Source organism: Saccoglossus kowalevskii, chromosome 2 (assembly GCF_978046115.1).
Source record: "Saccoglossus kowalevskii chromosome 2, keSacKowa6.1, whole genome shotgun sequence".
Classification (NCBI taxonomy): domain Eukaryota; kingdom Metazoa; phylum Hemichordata; class Enteropneusta; family Harrimaniidae; genus Saccoglossus; species Saccoglossus kowalevskii.
The window spans coordinates 27,423,534-27,441,395 of NC_140642.1; the positions used below are offsets into that span (position 1 = coordinate 27,423,534).

Genomic DNA, 17,862 nt, shown 5'->3' on the forward strand with positions numbered 1-17,862 from the left:
GTTAATATGTTTGGTCATTTTTAGTGTATATTTATAATAATGCAGCAAATCTACAGTGTTTTATTAACCAAAACTGTTTTTCGCGTTTTTCTCGAGTTGAAGTTTTGATCGAGAACGACTCATTGGGACCACCGCCAAATCAAGTGCGTTCGGACTAGGACATTCAAACTCGCAGTTATCGTTCAAAAGATAATGATGGTGCGAAATATGTCTGGGTTTTTAAAGAAAATGCTTTGTCACAGAATAATAGTCTGTTAAAGATTGCCAAGTATGAAATAATTTGGGGACAAAAAAACAAACCTGCATAGAAATCGGAATAATAGGTCTTTTGATTATCGGAGACGCATTTCAATGGACTTGATTACGGACAATGCATAACTTAAATTTCACCAGGAAATTCCGCAGTCAATCTGATTAAAATCTGATGTAGTGTACGGGCTTTAATTATTTTGGCTATAAACTTATTTTAATTTTATTTTTCATTATATTTGTTATTAATGCCCTTTTATTTTATTTTATTATTTTACTTTGATTTTGATGATTTTTTTAATTCCGCCCTACCTACATCTGAGCCGATGCCTATGTAACGAGATTTCAACGAGACCCACTATCGACGATTTTAGTCAACGAATCACAGACCTCCTTCTATAGCGCACATGATGACGTCACCGGGCAGAGTCAGGTGGCAAACACACTCAAATAAAATGGCGGATTATACCGACGTTAGCGACCGTGAATAACACGGCTTTTCGGTAAGTTTATCATTGTCAAATGCAACGAAAGTCATTTTTATGTTAATATTGTGGCTCGAATGGTTCGACTTTAGATCGTTATTTCGCATAGTTATTCTGGGAGTGACGATTTTGTTTCCACCGGTTCGACCGAACACCAGTGTCTTTTTCCAGTCGCCTGCCCTGGAGACGGGTGATGTTTTGTTGACGATCGGGCCAAAATCGTCTACGGTATTGAAGCTGTAAAAATTCATCAAATTGTATCAACATTTTGTACATTATACAATAACTCTTTATTAAAGTAATTGAGCTGATTTGGACTGGAATAAAATATTTTTTATTTGGAACACATCGCAATTGATCAGGAAATATATGTTTGCTCCAATTTTCTGCGTCGATGCCGTGGGCCGGTGACCGTTATACAATTTAAAATCAGTTTGCATTGTTTACTATAGCTGTTTACAGTGTTCTAATCATTACGATTTACTTATTTTTTGCTTCCATTCTAGATACTTATGCTCAGTGATGTAAAATTGAAGCGATGACTGAATGAACGAACCTTGGCTGGCGAAGATGTATCTGGAAGTGTACACATTTGTTGGAAGTGAACAAATATTCAATGTAATGACAAAAATTGTAAAATGCTGTGGAATTTCTTTTGCAAATAAAAATATACTAGCAATTTTCTATTAATGGTTTATTCAAGTGGGCAAAATATAATGTACAGAAAGATTGCCCGTATACACTGAAAAGTAAGCAACCGACAGCCTGTATAAAAGGGGGGCTGTGATTGGCTGTTACTTACGCGAGATTTGAACGGGACTTACATAGGCGTCGGATCAGATGTAGGTAGGGCAGAATTAAAAAAAATCACAAAATCAAAATCAAAGTAAAATAATGAAATAAAATGGCATTAATAACAAAAGTAATAAAAAATAAAATTAAAATAAGTTTATAGCCAAAATAATTAAAGCCCGTACACTACATCAGATTTTAATCAGATTGTTCCGCAGTGTGCTCTCGCAATCGCGTACTTAGTCATTTTTACAAGGTTCGCCATTTTTGATGTCACGTGATAATTATGTAAACAATGTCTGTCCAGTTTGTGCGAACTTGCACCTCTATACTTAGTCTTTTGATATATATAACCTAAATTACTGTTCTGAACGAGACAACAGACAGAGAATGTTTTATTTAAAAACGTCACAAAACCTTCTCGCTACCTTAAGGATGTAAATATATGCTATTTTTCATGAAATAAACCAAGATGTCACTTATTTAGGTGATGCGGTTTATTGTTTTTCATGTCACTGATGTCTTCCATTTGATGCAACATCTTCAAATAAGTTAACCCTTCTATATACTGTTACATTTATTATATAATTTATTAATTTACATGATAAAATAAGACTGCTGAGATGGTTCATCATCTCTACCAACTCAATCTGACCCCTGTATTATAACTTTCAATATCGAAAGAGGGATCTAAATGGAGTACATTTCTGATAAAATTGCCCATACCAAAGGCTGTGTGGCAGAATATTAATCTCAAACTTTAGTTGGACACTTCAGCTATTTCTTTTGGATGCAATTCTTGTACAATACTGTCAGTTTCCCTATACGGTACATTCGCATATAAAACAACTGACTGGGATACTCCTCTTTGAAATAACGATATTTTAGACCTAATGAAAAATAAATAATTGTCTGTGGGAAAGTATCTTTTTCTTCTCTTTGTCAACCATCCAATAAAATATGGATACACTGTCCCTAGGAGTCTGGAATAATAGGCTGTCTTTCAACTGGGACTGTAGAGATTTTGAGGCAGTTGTGGTCAGTGCAAGGACTGTAACATCAGGCAAAACAGCATAGTTCCCCAACATGCTAGAAAAATTCCTTGAATGCACTTTGTTGTGTCTTGCGCATGCTTTTTTGGCTGTCATCTGGTTTTTCACCCCTACAAAAAAAAACACAAATTATCATTTGAAGGTAAACATGTACAAGTTAGGACTCCAAATCTAATTATTTCCTGATTTTTAAGAAAAAAATTCTCTAGTAAAACATGTACACTGAAATTTTGGTAGAATGAGCACTTTTATAATGAACTGCCCAATTAACTTAATGAACCAACACAGCTCTGTACATATGCAGTAGTGGAGGAATATGTTCACATATATCCTACATTAAAAATATTCGTATTTTATCAGAAAATGAAATGATGAGTGGCTAAGCCACTTTTAAACCGCATTCCATCGACCATTCAACATGAACTTCTACAATTTATAACACACATAATGCAAACTATGATTTGAATGTTGAGTGGAAATCTTACCTGAACTTTCATTAATGAAACCACAGGAGAAAATATGATAACAGAACCAGGTTCCTCAATTATACATGGGTAGATTAGTGATTCAACCAAATTCAGTTGGCAGGATGGCTTGGACATTTTTTTTTTTGATAACAGATGTGTTAATGCCTCCTTCTTGCACACCTTAAAGAAAGGGGAAATGTGCACATTCAATATATCGCAATAACGAAATTGACTCGGCAAATACATTATTCACGTTACTGGTTCATGCATATAGGTCACAGTCACGGCGTCACGTGAAGACAAAACTATTACTGTTACTCACAGGCGCTCGGACCGTTTAACGGTTAAGGAGGGAATACCGAGTAGGGGATGTCGTTGAAAGGATAAATACAAATACGAAAATTACTGACATGAAAGCCATAGGTTTATCAGAGACTCGCAAAAACATTGCCTGGCCATAATATATTAACTCATAATGCAATAGTTAGATCGTGGTGACTGTATCAGTATAAAGTCGAAACAACATGCACGTAAGTGATGGTTTATATTGCGTCGAATGCGATTCGTTAACATGATCGGTGACTGCCGCCTCACCTGTGGTAATACAAGGTCATCAAAGTTGAAATCCAAATTATCTCAAATGAATTACATACATCAATCGTGATTGCTCACAAATAATAATTAAGTTTTTGTAAAAGTGACTAAAACTCACCCCAAATTCGGAATCCTCGATTGATTTCACATTCTCTAAGACAGACCGGAAACGGAAACGAGACAAAAACAAAAGATTTTTCAAGTTAGAGTGGGGGAAATAACGTTGCTAAGTATTATCGTCAGGGAAAGCTATTGTTTAAGCTAGTCTGTGATTGGTTGCTGGCAATGTTTGGGGGATTTTGACCAGTTTGTGACGTAGGCTTGTCTTAGAGAATCGGTTCTAACATTACTTGCAGCCATCTTGAAATAGCCTGGAACGATAAGTCTGGCGCATGTGCAAAGTCAGACAGCTATTTTTGTAAGCCACACTATGATTGGTCGACAAAACTCGTCGAAAACTGATCTCGTTGTACGAGATTTGTATAGGCATTGAGTCAGATGTAGTTAGAGGCGACTGGGACACAATTTTCTAAGTAATGATTAACGGCAAGAAAAAACAAAAAAATCGACATATTCAAACTAAAATACAAATAATTATAATATAAAGGGTTATATATATAAAAAAAAATAATAAAAAAAAATTGGAGCCTCATACCTACATCGGATTTTAATCAGATTGATAATCTCCTAGCAACGCTCCAATATATACAAGAAATCGGGCTTTTTTGTGTCACAGTCGCTGAATGTAAATTTGCAATATAAAATATATATGGCACTTTCAATTTGACCGCAAACAAAATCTTCTGATCATTTGTATTTACAAGTTAAACAAGCATTACTGCATCAATAAATTCAATACCTTACCTGTTCCGTCGCAGTTGACTTCTTTGTCATAGGGTCATCATACTGAATTGGATTGCTGTGCACCGATGGGCACGACGACCAAAAAAACACGTTAATGTCAATTCAATTAATATTTACCCGCAATATTTTAACAGTTACGACAAGCAGATTGCTGCGAACTGTGACAAAAGCCTACGACAACTATTGTGTTACGAGTAGCATAAATTCATTGCTTGATGTAATCTTGTGTACGGTTTATTGAGTTGTGAACGATTGTGCACTGGAGAATCTCAACCTGAAATCACTTTCATTTATTTGGAACTTTTGAACTCCAACACGGATTAAAATAGTGTAATACACAAATGTTAATGCGTACTAACAAGAAGCTTTTAGTAATATCAGCGATATGGTAATTACAAGTGTGATAATTAAATATAAAAAATGAATGACATTCAATATTCACTTCTATACATAATCGTTCGTAAAAGCAGTGTATGTGTGCACCGCTAAACAAGACTTTGCACGCCAATAAGACTACGTTGTGAACACGCGGTGTCTCTGGTGATAATTGACGTGACCCGGTGTATGTTTAGCACACACACCCAGAACTTTAATATTCACAAATGAAATCGTGTTCAATTGTTTCCCGTCATCACGTCCATTGTACGCAAATACCAACTCTGTATTAGTATTTAAGATAAAATTGGTGACGTCACAGACCGCATTTCAATCAATATCATAACTCACGAATTTACCAAGTATTCCCAACCGATAGTGTCATGCACTATGTATTTGGCATTATTACCGTGTATTTATTTATATAGTTAAGTCTAAGTCCAATAATCATTGCAATAAACATCAAGGAGTCACATGCTCAGATGTATATCTAGGTCAATTAAAACATAAAGGTATCACCCGCAGCAATTAATTCCATTAAAGCCATTAACAGGTATATCAATCATAGGTCAATATATTACAGTGTTTGTTTGAAACCTCAAAATAGTAACTTTTTATTACAGTATGGGCCCTGAAGACTACACCTGCAAAGTTTTATCTTGAGGGCCACTCAGTTAACACTTGGGTACCACAGTTGAAAAAGTAATTTTAAGTCATCTCTAAGGGCATGTAAACTGACAGGTTACTCTGCATACAGTGTGTTGAATTGAATATTTGTGGAGGAAATATTCTGGCGTTTTACCAAGAATAGTATACTCTTAACGTGTTTACAAATTAAACACCGAGTAATATCCATGACCGAGGAATATCAATTTCAATTCCTGATCCTAACTCTAAAATATATAGAATTCAACAAAAGAATAATCAACCGGGGAAATACTCAGTACCTTGGTTAGGCCAGTAAAATACACAATAGATATATAGGACGTGACCCAATTCTATGCCCCTTGTCAATAAAGGTAGCGTTCGAACGTTGCACTCTCCAAAACTATGGTATAGTTATTCCAGCCAGGTGTCCATATATAATAATAAACTCCACAATATCCAACACACAATTTAACAGAACTAAATTTATTCACGCCGTCATTATGTTTATTAGTGTATAAACAGGAATTGTGATGCAAACACAAATCAAAAGAAAGAAATACTCAGTACCACACTATTTCTGTGTCTTATTTTAAGTCGATATGTACAGATAAACCCGAGGAGAGCATTGTTGACCGAGGCGAAGCCCAAGTGCAGGTATCAACTTGCTACGGGCCTCTATCTACACATGACCGCGCGCGCACATAGACAAAAACAGCATACTGCACTGGGCCACTCAAACGTAAATAAAACAAAATATAACAACACATTTCCGATTCAGTGAACAAATTAATGAAATCACGATGTATGTAGAATACACAACGAGTAATAAGGTTGCCTAATAATAATTATTATTGTACATATGTCACCGCAACGCCATTACAGCGTGCCGTAATTTTGGGGTATTTTCATCCTACTATATTAGGAAATGGTGTACTCTTTGAAGAAGAATGTGTATAATAATAAGGTTATTACGAGGATACCTCAAAGTATGCACTCAGACAGTTGACCGTCGCATCGACTACCGCTGCGCGTCGATTGATACTGCCGTTGTAATGTCTTTGTGCATACTTTGAGGTATCCTCGTAATAACCTCATATTATAATAAGAAGAAATACAATAAATATACACTGGAAGGCAATTTGTTCTTGCATAAAATATGGTACTGGCTAGTGACAGATGAGGAGAAATAGTGTGAAAATCATTTGATGACTGTTATTAGCTATCTGTGACTGTATATGCAAATGATAAAGGGGATCAGAGGTCTGGCTTTTGACACTGTACATGAAATTTGAGACATGAATGAATTCTGTCGATAAAAACAACTTGTATGTGCTGCGAAATGCCCTAAATATCGGGTATAAAACGGGCTGTGAAGCAGACGACAAACGTCCGCTTTGCCTGGCGACATTTCGCCACTAGAGGGCCAGTCAATGATGTCATCAGTAAACACTGATAATTGAACCCATTCATTCTAGTACGTCAATCCCATAGAAATGCTACTATGAAAGACGTTTTTAACTGACAATTTAAAAGTTGATACATGGCGAGGTGTTGTGCCTAGGAATGCCATAACGATTCATGTTAAGTTTCTCGAAATAAAAAATAAATAAAAAATTACGTTGTTTGTTGCGAGAAATCGACAGAAGAACTAACCTGAAACTGAAGACACGTACAGCGTTCTAGCTATATTAAACAGTGAGTGAATAAATATTGTACCCTGTCCAAAATATCGCGGAAACTTTAATAACTTTATTAAAAATAGTGTATGTATATAATGTATAAAGTGGGACGATCTGCTGCATGAATGAAGTGAACATTTCTTCACAATGGAATTTCGCTGTAGAGTGTTTCCGTTACGATTGACAGCTAGTTCCATGAATAGGGTCTATATCGGTCTGTCAATTACCCATGAGATGTAAAGGCCTATTCAGCAAATTAGAAATGAAGCAACCACAAATAGAACGATACGTAGATAATTGGATTAAATTATTAACTGTGTTAGGCTCTCGGGATCAGTTACTCAACAACTTGCATGGGTTCGTTTTGAATTTAATAAAAAAAACAATAATTGCATACAGAAATTCTCCAGTTGTATTGGTATAAGTAGAATTATTAAAGATAGTTTGGAATCTGCTAGAGCTGCGGGATTTTGGGAAAAAATGATTGTGGCTGAAATCAAGGAAAACAATTCACAGACATAAAAGTAATATATTTTGGAAAAACAATGTCCAGACATGCTCTCACGAGCAAAAACTCACGGTCGCAATAATGTGATTTTCTATAAGTCCCAGCCACCGTATTCAAATGGTTCACCCCTTATATAAAACATTATCTGTATATTGGATGCTTAGCTAGATACAATAACACTTATATATAACATTACACTGAGTTCACTGATGATGGTGATAACGTAGGATGGGGTCACTATGTAGCGATGCCAATCTCTACTCGACGGACCTCAATCGCTCATCAGTACATTGCAATTCCCTTTTGGTTGGATACCTTGTTGGTTTAAATAAAGAAACCAGAGTGCAAACAAACATCATCTAAACCGATCGTGACACTCCGCCAAGTATCACACCATCCAAAAATTAGGATATGTCTCATTGAATTACAGGGATAGCTGACTCCGGATACAGAAAATAAATATACTCACTATCCATGGCAACAAATAAGCTTGACCTTGTGCCAAAAACGCTCTCTTCATAACATATCCTGAAGGTCAATGCCCTCAAGGTTTACAGGTTACTCTTATTTGTGGCACCTTGGTAATCAACTTCTCACAACAATTTAGAGAACCCAGAAATAATCTCAGTTAACAGTTATTTCAGAAAACTAATGTTTCACAGATTGAGAATCAACGATATAAAAGATGCATGTTAGAGATTACATATGTCATTACATGGGTGCAAATGAAATCCTTGTACATATAACGTGTCAGTAATTTGAGTACAGTCTGTAACACCGCAACACAACATTGCCTCGTGGGTGTCACTAGTCTTTGCAGTGAATGTTGGGATATTGCTCACTGCACCTGGATATTTACAAAAATGTACATTCGGATCAGTGATGATAGATTCAAGGTTTCAGTATAGATGCTTCTGAATGCAAAGCGTTTGAAAAGTCAACACTTTTATCAGGAGAACAAACGTGCCGTACTATTTGTATTTTCAGCATTATTCGATTGTTGACTCCCACCAATTCACACCATTTTCCACGCATTCTAAACGGTCCTCGGTACGTTCTAATTGTGTTTGATAGATCAGAAAAATCCCTTTCTATTTAAAATCATTGTCTTTGAGTTTGCCGAACGATCATTTGATGTCACTGATTTCATTTCTCAGTCTAGAACTCGATTTGCTCAATGATTTTTTTATTTCTTTAGAAAAAATGATTTCATTTATGCTAAAGCTAGATATTTTTTCAGATCTACGATTTAGCTCAATATCCCCAGAGATCTCAGTAAAACGCGTTTCTATAATTAATTGATTAATTAATTAATGAGTGCCTGAATACCTGATGAAAGCGTTACCAACCGTGCCTGCCATCAGTATATATTTCATTTTTCACATGACCATTAATGCTGGCTGAACAAAACCACCAGATTCCTCCAGCAAGCAATACTGTCAGCTAACGTCGGTAAAATATCGCGTAAAATCTGAAGAGAAACCGCAAGGTTTTTGCCAGGAAAACTAACTTCTCATGTGAAGCAACAAACGACTGCAACCTGTCATTTTGACGCTAACAAATGTGATAATCTATAATCACAAATGTAATAAAATAGTTGACAAGAATTGTGTCTGAATTCTATGGTTTTCATGAGTTGGTTTGTTTTGCCCACAATGACAGCAGCATTTACCTCATGGCAGAGTGATGATTACATTAATAGCAGAACCTCTAAATTACAGTATACGTTATAAAATAGTAAGTTATATGTAGTAGTAAGTAAGAGTAACTTGAATAGTATATTGTAACCACATGTGTTCATTGAGATTGTGATTTATATCTCTATATAAATAGTCTGATACAGATTATATGTATCGTCTACTTTTAAACCTAGTGTTTCTGTGGTTTTTAGATGCATCAACACCCTTGGATAGGATTAATCTTTGGACTCCAAAAGCTTCTTTTTTAGATTATGCCTATTTTTATAGTTGGGGGTTTTGGTACATCAATCAATTATTGTCTGTTAAATGGGGATCCACTACGTCTGTGTTTTTTTCCTGTTTTGAACAGCGTCGGACAAGCTGGCATTTTATCTCATCTCCCTGCTTGCTTTCAATGTGTATATAAATGGATTGAGTGATCGCTTAGTAAAAAGTCAAGATGGTTATTGGTTCTATATACAGGCGAAATTAGTTAATGGGTTTAAATGTCTGGTTGGTGAATGTTACATGTATTCAACCACCCCATAGTGTTATTTTTAATCCTAAAAAAGTCAGTTTATATTTCTACCACGATGCAGGATTCAGTCTATTTCTAGAGTATTGTTAAGTAGTTTGTAATTGAATTTGTAGGTATTCATATTTTGGTGTTGTTTTAAGAAATCTCTTTAATTAAATTTCCAAAATTACTAGCTCATAGTAGTTGCGTTTTGTGTTGTAAAATGATCTATTATTTAATGATGATATCTGATAAACTTAATGTTATCAGAATATATTGCAAAAAACATTAAATTGCTTCTAAATTAATTAATGATTGACAGCGCCATTTCGAAACACAGAACTATGAAATTGGATAATATATCTTATTTTGTGAAGTAATCTCATGAAACATGAATTCCGTATACTGTATGGAAAATTGAATAATCTTTCATTTACAGGGTTGTGCTATAATAATTTACCTGTCCGTTATGAGCACATTTCAATTTGTCATAACAATGTTAAGTCAATATTAAAATATATGAAGCAATATTAAATTTTTGGTAATTAATAAAAAATACTCGAAATAAATGGACTGTTTCCAGTCATGAAGCAGCTCGTATGGCACATAATCCCCAAATTGTTTCTTGCAGCTATCTTTCTTATTCTTTGTTACAGGGTGATTTCTAAGAGCACATAATACGAAAAGAGGCCATGTTTTAAGAGTAGAATATGACTAGTATTCACCTAACGTTCCTTTGTTAGATATTGCTTATATTGCGCATCCTTTCCGATCAATTGGAGAGCACTTGAAACACTGACTGTGTAAACCATTAACAATAAAAGCCATTGCTTGGAGAACGACTCACCGTAAAGTATCTAATTATTTAATAAAATCAATAAATAGATCGTTAATTCACGGTGCCAAGGGAGTTTTGTTGTTGGAAATAGCGTGTAGCATTGCTACGTTCAAATGTGATATTGTGAGGGAAAAAACGGTAGTTTCAGTTGAATGAAAGTTCACTGTGATCGCAGCCCAGTTAAGAATGGTATACTATAATTCTTTAATTAATTCAATAATTCATTTAGAAGACAATGCACTGTTAATATGGGTAAATAGTACGCACTGTTCGGTACTGAGACTGTGTTTCTAATATATTTAAATACTGAAACGATAAATGTGTGCTTGGGGGTTAGTATGCGATATAATCATATTTGTAGGAGCACATTTACGACATTCCTCTTTGATTTAGCATAGCCACAATTAAGTAAGCGTTTATGCACTATAATTTGGTAATTGTGATATTTTCGAATAACTAATCTTATAAACTTTAAATTTGTATTCTCGCCTTTTATACTACCAAGTGTTAAACTGTATTCATTAAGTCAGTGCATTTTTATTAATGGTGGCTATTTTGGTGCGTACACACCCACTTCCTACACAATTCATTGACTCGCATCCGGAATACAGTGCAGCGTCGTTGCCTGGCAACGGGAGCCTAGGAATACGCTCTTTTGTGTTTCTGTAATGTACAAGTGTATCATACAGGTTAGGCTTAATGTATAGTTTTATTTGTAGCAGTGCTAAGTATATTTTTGAAAGATTCGGACTTCCGCTGGCACATGTAACTAAGAAAAATGATAATTAGTATAATTCGCTTGCTCTGAATGTAACGCATCACTTTTGAAGATAGATGACATGCATTTATTAAATAATGTAAGTGCATCTAGGCAACGACACGGAGTGTATCACTTTGCAATGAAGACGTGCGCACTACTTAGTACAGAAGGGAATAAGAACAATAATGGATGAGTTGCCATGGCGATTATCTTGTAGACATTGAGTAATACTATTTAATCTACATCTCAGAGTACTGATTATATTTACCATAGCCTGACCTCTTGAAAGCCAAAGGCCAGTTAAAGTAGAGTTGTCACGCTAAATACAATATATGCAAATGATGACGTCAATGAGCAATTCATCACAAGTAGCGACTGTCCTTGTTTGCCACTAAAAATCATGTCAATGATTGAGCATTCACCATGGATTCTAACCGATGGTGTATATTACTGATTATAGGAGTGCATTGGCACAGAGTGTCAACACTATCGCCCTAGTATGTAATTATTGGGAATTGACATCTGCGCGCGCATTCGACTGTTATTAACTACGCATAGCAACAAGGCTAACATATATTCGCTGGACGTTTAGATACATATAAATTTCGTATTACGAGGACGAATGAAATTCACAGAGCAGAATGAGAAGTCAACGAAAACTACCCATGTATCCACAGATAGGCAACAGTTTGACGTCGTCGAAGTCTGTAAACGCCATGTACGCTTCTGAGATGTTCCCCACGTTCGGTGGTGCTCTCAAGTGGATCAAGCGTAATACCGATTTGGTAAGCACGGCTTTGAGATTAGTGCAGATTTACCCTAATCTCATACAAGACGAACACTTAGACTGTCTGTGGGAATTCTTACAACCGTTCATGGAAGGAGTTCAGGTTACAAGCACTGAAAATGTAGTTGACTGTGACAACTCTACGAAGGAGGAAACTCTACTTAATTCGCAAGGCACATATTCGTGCAAGAGTAGGGAATCTACTAGTGGGGCCAACGCACGGACTGCGCTCTTTGTGTGTGGTTCACTCAGAGATGACTGCCACAGTAACGTTGCATGTACAAATACAGAACGTATCATTACCGCGCTCTCTCCTTTCAGTTATGTGCGTAGCAATCCATCGCAGGTGCAACAAGATTATTCTGAAATGCTGCGAACCGTGACTAGCGCAGATGCATTTATATTCGTGATGAACGACAAGACAATAGAAAGTAACGTCTGCATACATCATTTGGGAATTGCTGTAGAGTTTAATTTGCCGATTATTGCAGTGAGGGAACCCGGGTTCAGTCTTCCGCGTACATTTACAAAATCGTTCTACCATACGGGAATCTTAAAAAGAAGAGGCGACACACCCAGCTCAAGATGTTCAAAAGACCGTGAAATTAATGTAAGAGACAACAGTATTACGGATGACGGTGACGACGTTGACTTGGAAACCAGTACACATCAAACTGTATTGCTATCCGACGTGGTAAGGCATTGCTATGAAACTGCTCTCCTCTATGTTCCAAACTATCACGAATCTTGCATCGGAAAACTATTTGGAACTTTGTCCGACTATCTTGGCGATTCGTTTCTGGATTTAGAAATAAGTCGCAGCAATTACGTCGGGAGTTTGCAAACTACTCCCTCACTGGAAGCTGGTGTGATGGAAACGAACATCGGTCCTGTATTCAAGAACCATCCGTCTGGCTCATCAGTGGCAGTCGTCGATGAAGACGTCTCAAACATTGATAGCAGTAACTCACTCACTAGACATAGAGGGGAAAAGGCCGTTCAGAAAACACAACGTTTTGGGAATAGAATCGTTACATTGCCGCCAATAGGACATGCTCGTGATAGACATTCAATAGCTGTTCCACACGTCAAAGACGACGAGAAGACTACAGATCAAGCATGTACGACGAACTCACTAGACAGCCCGGTTTCACCGTCTTTATCTGCATCGCCAGATTACTACCCACAATCGACACCAACCGTGGATCTTAAAACAAATTATTTATTTTGTCCGAATAAAAGTTTTGGTAGCCATAGCAAAGATCCATTTATTGTGTCATTTCCATCAGAAATCGATGAACTTGACAACAAAGTTACAGATTATTTGAATAGCGTTTCTCCAAGTTTTACTTATGTTAAGTTGGACTTGGAGTATCGGTCAGCGACCAGCAGTCCTGTCCCAACACCTCGTGCTACACCGACTCGACAACTGTTGGATCAAAACCCAGTCACAACGCGACCACAGAATACCAAGTCAATGGAAACCAAACAGTCACGGTCAAAAGCTGAAAAATCTACTTCCGTGAAACGCTCTCAGAAACTTGAATCGCAAAAACGCTATAACCGTCTACATATCGCTAAACCGAAATCAAAAGACTCGATGGAAATAGCACGAGTTACGTTGCAGTACAACGTGCCACCAATGTCAGTAAGACCAAATTTTCTACGTTAAATTGTACCTCCAATAGCTTTATATTGTTATTTTAATAATTTACTGTCGGTCTCTGGAACCGCGTTTTCTCAACGGATTAGCTAAACTGTCTTCTTAGCGTCGCTAGCATTCACTACATGTTGCAGAGATGTTTGTTTCACAAAATGGGGACTACATAGAGCGTCAAATGGTGTATTAGCAAAAATGTAAAAACCAAGCTTCATGCGTTTTAAAGCATTCAAAAATCACGATTCATTTAGGTACATATACCTTGTCGATTGTAGTATTTATGAATAATCTCCGCTGTAGTTTCGACTTTTTTCCATTTCAATCATTTTGCTGGAACACAATTGTAAAGAGGAAATTAGAGTTAAATTGCGTTGCATGCCACATTCACGTCATTAATTATTTAATTGCGGTTCAACTGCATAGTATAGCAGAGGCTATTATTTCTTGCAATTTCATAACTATATCGATCGGTGTGTTTAAAGACATATTTTTTTGCTTGCTTCATGGCTGCTTATTAATCGTAGAGTTGACGGAAACGTTCTATTGATAGAACGTTCACTCGCATTACGGAAGAGTGAACAGCTGACTTCGTCATAAATGGGATGGTATTAAATACCACACGAATCAATAGATAGCCTTGCAGCTAAGCACCGGTTACAAGCATGCACGACAAACATGTGGTCAGTTTCTCAGGCTTACTGTGTAAACACTTGAAACGCATGAAGTTCAATTAAAATTCGTTCAATTTGTGCTATTATATTGATTATACATAACACTTTATTTTAAAGTGATATTTACTGTACCGTTGAGAGAAAATTCACTGTTATTGTTTTCACATGATAATAAATAATTTGTTGATGTTATTGCTTTGACTCTTTTAAATTGATGTGGGACGACTAATGGGAAGCATATACTTTTTATTATTCGCGCGATTTTAAGAAACTTAGGAACTCAAAAGCATTACCAGAAAATAAATGAATTGCGTGTGGTGATTTAAGTATGGTTGTTTGCATGTAATTACATCGATCACACACGTGTGTGTTATTACTGGTGAACAAAATTGACCCCCAGATCTATCTGTGTTTGTTAATTCTGTACCATGAATATATACAGTTTTTAATGACGTAGATTTGGCTTGTGCATTTCCAACTAATTATCACCACGCGTCATTTTCACACAACATTTCGAACTGCTCTCTTAGGAAAGTTAGTGTTGCGTAGTTGGGATTGCGTCTGTCTGCAGTAGCGATACGTTTTCAATGAATGCTGTGCAAAGCTATAAAATGCTAGTCGTGAGTGTTTTCTTTTTACATGTGCGCATATTTTAGCGCATATATTGACAATATTTTGTGTCATTCTATTTACAATTATTCATTTTCTACTATTAGTCAGCAGTGAGTATACGTTGTTGGTTCACTGTCATTATTATTGTGAAAAACAGTAAAATGAAAAGCATAAAAATGTTAGCACCGGTGAAGAACACATTTCTTGTCGATAACCCACTCAAATATTGTCAGTATTTTAATAATTTTAGACATCAAAATGTACCTTGTAAAACACTATATATATTTTTTCTCAATTTGTCACCGAGCAAAAATGTGAGATATTGAAATATATCCTTGCCACGGAAAACAATGTTGAAATGACCTACCTAAACACCTCTCAGAAAAATTTTATTTGTGCGTGGTCGCTTGAATAGAATTACATTGTAATTAATACGCAGTATGTGACTTAGATGTAGAAATGTGATTTTGTTTTTCAAGCAATACATAGAGTGACATCTAATATAATCGTGGAGATAATTATATACACTGTGCCAGTATAATGTACAGACAGGCTGACCCGTACTACCGTGTCATATGTTGTATATTTGTGAAAGATTTATTTGAGTGTCAACACGTCATAATATCTGATTAATTGCCCCCGATGTCGGGACATGACTCTCATAGTTATCGGCGCCACGTTGACTTAACCAACTTCCATAGTCGACCATTATCAGCCAGTTGTTCCAACACTAATCCCCTAACATACGAATGAACCTGATCATGACAAGTTACGAGCAGGTGTGGATTATCTCGGGGTCATCAGTGAAAGTCGCTATGACTGCGAAAAGCGGCCTCATCTAAACACATGGAAATATAAATCATGACATATTAACCATGAATACAAGTGATAAGTATCCATATTGTCTACCTCGCACTGTCACACAATGTAAATATTATATAAATGACACTGTATAGCACGTAAAACGAATTAACACGCACTGCGATATCGCGCGTATACAAATTTCTCGATATATAAAAAAAGACATTTTCTGTACACAAGAGGGAGACCCATTTATTAGTTCCCGTTCGGACGGTAGTCCGAACCGGGAAGTAGTGATTTTGGTTCCGTGCGTGCGTGTATGCGTGCGTGCGTGTGTACGTGCGTGTGTGGTCATATTTCAGACATAATTTAATGGACTCTTCTCAAATTTGGTACACATACATGTCATGAAGGTATATATATGCACGTGAAGTTGTTTTGTGATTAGATCAATTTTGACCGTTTGGCAACTACAACTTTGTTTCTGTGTGGATGTGTGCAACTTTATTTGTACAATAAGAGAATGATTCTGTTGCTAAGTGGGGATATAGAAGAAGGCAGTGCTGGTCCTTCTTCAAATTGAAATAACGGGTCAAGATAAATTAGTGATTGCAGGTTATGCTCATTAAAGTTCACTTAAATATTTAGGTATCACCTAAGGAGTCTTATATCCTCGGTATATTCAATGATTATGGATACTGCTAGTGTGAGTACTGCTAAAATGACTATTGATAACATACTAGATATGGGACATATTGTATTTAAAACTTAGCTTAACAAGTCATTCCAGTATGTATTTACAGGTTGCTTGCTGATTTAAATAGCTGCATTTCATTCGGACCAAATCATTCTGGGTGCTTTTCTGAAGGTGACTTTGACCTTGTCACTGCGATGAAAAATGTTTTTAAAGTACTCTTACTTGATCAGTTTACTTTTGTATGTTTTTTATTTGTCATACTCAGTATGTACACTGTTTTGATATTTCACCACGTAAATATATTTCTTGAATATTGTCAAGACCAAGTTCGGTACACGAGGATTAATTTGAACGGGAACTGTGTCATTTTCAATGACTTGTTTAAACTAGTACATTGGCAAGAGTTCTGGTTTTAATCGTCTTATTTTTCTGTCAATACATATATTAAACCACCTGATATCCCAAGTTTGTTTTCACATCAAGGAATGACCTTCACCGACAGATAGATCGAAGATCAGATTTTCGTTATGAATCTTTTTAAACTTAGTTATGAATTATTTCAGAACAATTTACGTAATTTCACTATACTTCATTTCAAACAGTGATTTTGGCGTATTGAGTGTTGCGTGGTATGTAGTGTCTGCCTGCAGCGGCGGGGCGATTCCCGTGATCGTTAATACGTATACTTGTATGTTTGTTTGAATGTACAATTTATTCTAACTACACTCCACACCGATGTTGTGTATTTTTTCAAAATATGATAAGATTAACAAGATTCAGTTAGCTCCTCCTGATTTGCATATTTATATAAACTTATGACGTACTCATATGGAGAATACTTTTCATTATGTGATTTTTTTTGAAAATTTTGTTTATGAATTGCTCAAACAAAATAAAGTGATTTGTTTACACTATACCCAACACCATCGTGCTTTTATATTGAAACAAAAAAGTTTTTTTTTCTGAATACATATTAGAAACCCACGTACATGTATATTCTAGAGTATGGTTGAGTGTGACAAATGCTATAACAAATAAATCATCCATACAATACACGTATAACATCTACCAAATGTGATCAATCCTGCGCAAAATGTGCCCAAATCTTATCAGAAATTTAATATCCT

General features: G+C 36.0%; 2 long non-coding RNA genes across 2 annotated transcripts; one reads left to right on the forward strand and one right to left on the reverse strand.

Annotated features, from left to right (window-relative positions):
• The first annotated feature begins 427 nt into the window (after positions 1 to 427).
• LOC146748635 (uncharacterized) lies at positions 428 to 1,413 on the forward strand. Its single transcript, XR_014927465.1, has 2 exons — positions 428 to 752; positions 1,241 to 1,413. It is a non-coding gene; the product is annotated as an uncharacterized LOC146748635 (long non-coding RNA).
• Positions 1,414 to 2,097: 684 nt separating this feature from the next.
• On the reverse strand, positions 2,098 to 4,050 carry LOC146748636 (uncharacterized). The gene is made up of 4 exons (XR_014927462.1): positions 3,979 to 4,050; positions 3,758 to 3,791; positions 3,064 to 3,225; positions 2,098 to 2,688 (listed from the first exon to the last, which is right to left on the reverse strand). It is a non-coding gene; the product is annotated as an uncharacterized LOC146748636 (long non-coding RNA).
• Between the last annotated feature and the right edge of the window lie 13,812 nt (positions 4,051 to 17,862).